Source organism: Alosa pseudoharengus, unplaced genomic scaffold, assembly GCF_046254945.1.
Source record: "Alosa pseudoharengus isolate Yale_2024_CS ecotype anadromous, Long Island Sound unplaced genomic scaffold, YU_APseudo_1.1 YU_APseudo_1.1_scf_8, whole genome shotgun sequence".
Lineage (NCBI taxonomy): Eukaryota > Metazoa > Chordata > Actinopteri > Clupeiformes > Clupeidae > Alosa > Alosa pseudoharengus.
The window spans coordinates 24,960,877-24,966,876 of record NW_027468870.1 but is presented as its reverse complement, the minus strand read 5'-3'; the positions used below and the strand labels follow the sequence as shown (position 1 = coordinate 24,966,876).

General features: G+C 41.8%; 1 protein-coding gene across 5 annotated transcripts in view; it reads right to left on the bottom strand.

The window, feature by feature from the left end:
- The window catches only part of npas2 (neuronal PAS domain protein 2), a 61,249-nt gene that overhangs the window by 30,132 nt on the left and 25,117 nt on the right, over window positions 1-6,000 (bottom strand). Inside the window, exon 1 of one of the 5 annotated variants that reach the window (XM_076275353.1) lies at window positions 3,192-3,502. The exons of the other annotated variants lie outside the window; for them this stretch is intronic. The gene's annotated coding sequence lies outside the window, so the exon portion shown is untranslated. Of the gene's footprint in view, window positions 1-3,191; window positions 3,503-6,000 lie in introns of those variants that run through there. 5 annotated transcript variants of the gene reach the window in all.

The following is a 6,000-nucleotide window of genomic DNA, read 5'->3' as shown; positions in this document are numbered from 1 at the left end:
CACACACACATATACACACACACATACACACACACACACACACACACACGCACACACACACACACCACACACATCCACACTTAGGTGTGCAGGGGCACCATAACAGGAAAAATGTCTGACATGCATTACTCTCCACTCTCTCCCTCCATAGGGGGTTTCTCACCCTATACCTAGAAGTTCAGTTATCAGAAGTACTGTTGCTGTTCATGCTCTAAATATCTATTTGCCTAGAAAACTGCTGCAATAGCAAAGCTACCATGTATCCTCAGAACAGCACTATTAAAAACTTTCCTAGTAAACATGTTCACTACCATTTCTGTTGAGCATGAATCAAAAGAAGTACATGTAACTCAAGCATTTGACAGGAACAACCTAACAACCTTGTTCATTCAGTTGACACGGGTAAACACCCTTGAGAGCCTAAGGGTTCAAGAGGTCATGGGGACATGGGGACAGTCTCAAGGCCTCCCAAAACTACAGCAATCATTTCCAAAACATGTAAATGTATTTCATAGACAGTGGTACATTCGTGACATGTTTCAAGCCGCAGAGCGAAAATGTCACAGGAACTCTGCCTCCTATGCCAGTTCCTCTATGGTAGGCTCTTTGTGACCCACATTGCATCATACTGACCATGCTTAGAGTGAAAGCATTTTTTTTTTTAAGTACCGGTATATTTTTTTGGCCTTTTTATGCCTTTAATGACAGGACAGTGGAGAATGACAGGACAGTGGAGAATGACAGGACAGTGGAGAATGACAGGAGAATGACAGGACAGTGGAGAATGACAGGACAGTGGAGAATGACAGGACAGTGGAGAATGACAGGAGAATGGAGAATGACAGGACAGTGGAGGATGACAGGAAGCGAGTGGAGGATGACAGGACAGTGGAGGATGACAGGACAGTGGAGGATGACAGGAAGCGAGTGGAGGATGACAGGACAGTGGAGGATGACAGGAAGTGAGTGGGAGTGGGAGAGAGTCGGGTCACCGGCGTACGGTACAGGTGACCCAGCGCCGGGGCCGGGGCCGGAGTGAAAGCATTTTTGAGAAAATTTATGCCACCAGAACCCACTGGATCTGTAGTGCACATTCATCACAACAGTGTGCGTTTTCTGACTCTTCCCACCCCTGAAACTACAGGTGCATCCCCTACTACGTACACTCTAATAGAGACAGGTCATTGGTGATGCCAAATGTTGGTTTTAACCTGGTTGTCCAAACTAACACACTCAGATGGACTCAAGCCAAAAGGCCTGTACACGTGTCCATCTTGTATGATTGCTGGATATTGGACATAAGGTGGGTATTGGACAATAATGACAGCTTGGCATCTGTTCATCTCCATTTCTGCTAAAATGTGTCAGAAGCACACACAGGGTTCCTGGGGAGTATGCTTCATGAAAGTTAAGCCCTTAAAGGAGAATTTTTCACATAGATCTCTGTTTCTCGATGTCATCATTACTGTCGGTACGAAAAGAAAACAAAATAAATTGGGGCATTTTTCAAATAATTTAGTATGTATTGACAGTACTCAGTGACAGAGATCCATGTGAACAATTGCCGGAGTAGCAGGACAAGAGTGTGGAACAGAAACTACTTACAATTTTAATACAACCGGCTCTTGATTAAACATTTTCATCCTGTGACTGGTGCAATGAAACCTGTTGCCAAATAATATGTGTTTTTGTCAAGAATAAATCTCCACTGCTCGCAGACTACAGCTGACTCCAGAGCGGATCCGTCCCCGGTCAGGCCCAGAACTGTTCTAAAGTTAGCAGAACCATTCCAGATGCATGTGCTATGTGGGCCTCCAGGCTGTGCATTTGTCATACTCATGCTAGTTTATGTTTTGGCCTCCAATGACTATTCTAACACATCTCAGTACACTGTCAATACGCAGCATTTTGGAGGACACAGGGAGGGAGAGAGAGAGATAGATAGAGAGAGAGAAAGAGAGTGAGAGGTGGAGAGGGAGGTAGAGGGGACAGAGTCTGGGGGAGCAGAGAGGAATGAACAGGATACAAAACTATAACAGATTCTAGAAAAAAGATTCTAGAACTGCTCTTGGGAATGTTCAAAGCACCCATGACAAAGTGCAGGGCAGCTGGGTTAGGGTCAGTGCATTTTTTTTTTTACACTTCAGCTAGTTCAGGTTTTGATATCATTTGAATTGCTCCATCAGATGTTCAAACAAGGTATTTATTATCATAGAAATATGTACGATAATGGGCAAAAACAACTAGGCAAGTCAAGCCGATACTAACACTGTAAAGCATTTGTGTGTGTGTGTGTGTGTGTGTGTGTGTATGTGTGTGAACAAGAGAAATAATAAGTGGGAACAGAGGAAGCGTGAATGCGTTTGAGAAAGAAGAGTTCAGTGTGTTTGAAGCACAAACAGATAGAGGGGGGAGAGAAGTGCTCAAAGAGATGTAGGCTACTTTCTGACCTTGGTCACCCAATTCATTTCAAATGAGGAAATGATTGCATCACACTTCGGCATTCTACTCTTTTGACATAAGCGTGTATTATCTTTCTAATGTATAGAACGGGCCAATATAGAGCGAGCGAGCGAACGAAAGTTTGGACGGGGTTGTCGGTCCATTGCGGAGAAATGTGAGCAAATACTCCATAACGGAAGAACACATATATTTTTTTGACATTCATATTTTACAAAACTGCACACATGTTGATTATTCAGATCGCAAAATTCTAATAGAGCTGCTCAAAACAAGAACAATTCTCTCCGCGGCCAATCATAGTGACCCAATTAAGAGTGCATTCCGAGATTTTGAAGTAGGCTACAATTTCCAAACTACAGTCCAGTTTCTGCTTCGTGCACAAGAGAAGTGTTAAACACAACTCTTCTTTTCGTGCGAAATGTGGATTTTCTGCGCTGTCATGTAGCTCCTGGTAAAATTATTAACTTAAAGATAGCCTACAGCCTCAACATCAAGCGGCAACATCAAGCGAGCCGGGTGACCCATTGTAGAATCTGACCTGTAATTAAACTATTCGAACGATAAACAATTTTGCTTCTCTAGGTTTATACCCAGCCCCAAATATCCTACGATTTAGTTGCTGATTGCTTGACGAATAGGTATTTCATGCAATGCATGACCAGCAGCGTATTCTATTTTTTTTTATCACGACGTTTTCTGCGAGAATAAACCTACCAATCATAACCTACCTTGAATTAAGTACTTCGGTTCCCTTGAACGTTTTCTCTTTGGTTCTTTCCACAAAACACATTTCCCAATGCAGTCAACAGCGCTTCTCGCATTAATCCAAGAGTGAGATTATACTCGCTATAAACATATGGCCAATACCGCTACATCTACAGACCAGTGGCGGAGACAGTTCGTAAAACATACCGCAAGCAATAACAACACCTATTACAGATACCAGATCAATACAACATTCCCGGTGCGGGTTGTTTTTCGCGATATCTTCCCTGTTTTTTTTTGCTACCAGCTCCACATCTTCCGCTGGCAGCCGCTTGTAAACAAGACTGATCTGCTGCGAACTACGAAAGTAGGTCATTCGGTAGCTCAATACTTAGCCAACGACATCATAAGTAACCGGCAGCGCACCACACGGCAGGATCGAGTAGGCTACGCATGACAGAGAAAATAATAATTTTATAGGCTCGTGTAGCCTACACATCATTTTAATTACAGATTTGTCAACTGAACCCATTATCTATATTCTCTGACAGTTCCTCATAGTTAAAAAGCAGTTAAAGCGACTAGGCCTACTTACACACAATCCACGATTAAATGTCAGTAGGCCTATGAACATTTGAGTTAACTCGACGTGGTGGTTTGTTAACAAGTTGTATTTTAACCAAAACATATTTTATCAACGGATACAGGCCGTATGAAGAAAATGGCAGCACGAGGCGTCAAGTTTCCTCTACAAGATACCACTTTTGGGTAGCAACATCAATGGTTATTTTCTGCAAACATGAAATAGAATTAGTGCGTATAGGCAATTTAAAGACTAGGCCTACTACACACATAATGTAACTCTAAGTAACCATAACTGTTAAAATTATTTGAACCACTGAAAGGGGGAAGGAAATGTAGAGAAGTTAGCCTATAGCCTAAAGTATCACTTCCTCATAACTAAAGATGATATGAAATTAGAAACCGGTGTTCACATTATCAATCTATAGAAAACAACAATTAGTCCAGATATGGGCAATAAAGACAGTAGGTCTTTGTTTGTTGAATGGTTTGAATGTATGTCATATCTGACCTCTAGTTAGTTGTTTGCCTACAGGAGACATTCTCACCATACTGTAGGTCCCTCCCTATGCAACCATTACAGCATGGGTTCCAACCCTCAAGAGGGATACAGAGAGTTAATTGTGAAGAAAACAGCTTTGGTTTCTCTTTTCCAAACAGTCTAATTTTCATCTGATAAATCTTAAAATGACAAAGCATGGTATCCATTGTTTAACAGGAAGACCCATAAGCTGTCATCTTCAAATAAATAGGCCTACAAATATACCCAGTTAGAACGCCTACACACAAAAAGGTACATCTGCCATATGAAGATATAAGCAGTTGCTGCAGGAACAACTTTCAGGTCGAAACTGTTTCCATGGAGAGCAAAACCTTAGATTATTCTCAGACTGACAAAATGGCTGACACCAAGACAAGCCCTACAGTTGACACTGATTTTGGCAACATAATTGAAGTGTGTGTGTGTGTGTGTGTGTGTGTGTGTGTGTGTGTGTGTGTGTTTGTGCGTGTGTGCGTGTGTGTTATTCCTAATCTATTACTATTTATTATTATTTAAGGAAATAAACCTCAGTATTGCACAATTTAACCTACAGGACAGAGTAAACTCTTGATTTCAGCTTAAATGCCATGATTAGCATAAATGGATTGATGGATGTTTAAAGTTTTCTTGATCAAACAAAAGAGTCTGTTATGCTGCACATAAATAAGTCTTCCTCCTAAAAATGTATAAAGTTGGTTCAGACCTCACTAAACATAAATAAATCAAATGTGAGCAGAATATCTGGGAATATTCCTATTCCAAGTGTTTTTAAGAATAACTGCAAACTGACTTTAGTGTTGCTGTAATATGGGGTGAGCAAAAGTAATAATAATAATTTTTCAGAATTATGTCACTTTTCTTTTGACAGCGTCTCTTTTCAGAGGCTGATTTTTCTCTCAGTAATGCCAAGTGGCAATGAATGTGGGTCAGTGGAGCAAGGCAGATAGAGCGAGAGAGAGCGTGTGCGAGAGAGCCAGCAACAGAATGCAAACAAAAGAGAGAGAGAGAAAGAACGGGTAAGAGAAAGTGAGAGCGATAGAGAGAATGGAGAGTGAAAGAGAAAGAGCAAGCGAGAGAGAGACTCAGAAAAAGAAGAGAGGAGTGTGAGATTATGTGTATGACAGAGGGAGGGAAGAGGGAGTGATGATGGGTGAGAAAGCATGTCAGAGCGAGAGAGCATTTGCCACTGTGCACACACTCGTCTCAGTGTGTGTGTGTGTGTGTGTTGACTGTGTTCAGTTAATGCATGTGTGTGAGTGAGAGGAGGTGTGTATGAACAGCAGAGGGTGATAATCATCGGGGCGACTGAAAGGTATAAGCCAGGTGTTTCTACACAGTCACTCCCCATTCTGTCCATAATGAGGACAAAATCCACTTCATCTGAATCACCGCATCTACAATATGGGCCAAGGAATGCAAAAGACTATTTCACACCCCATTGAAGGAAGTGGATAAAAATACCAACATCTATGCTCTGTCATGCATACAAGTGCTCATATACACATACTTAACTTGAGCTCTCGGCGTTGACACACACACACGTTTCTACACTGGAAAGGTGCCATGGGCACACGCATGTAGCTTGTGGGTCCATGTGCATAAACTTTCCAATGAATTTTTTTTTGGAAGTCCTTGGCTTTTTTTCAAACACAAACATAAACATGGGCACACACGCGCACACACACACACACACACTATCAAACTACCTT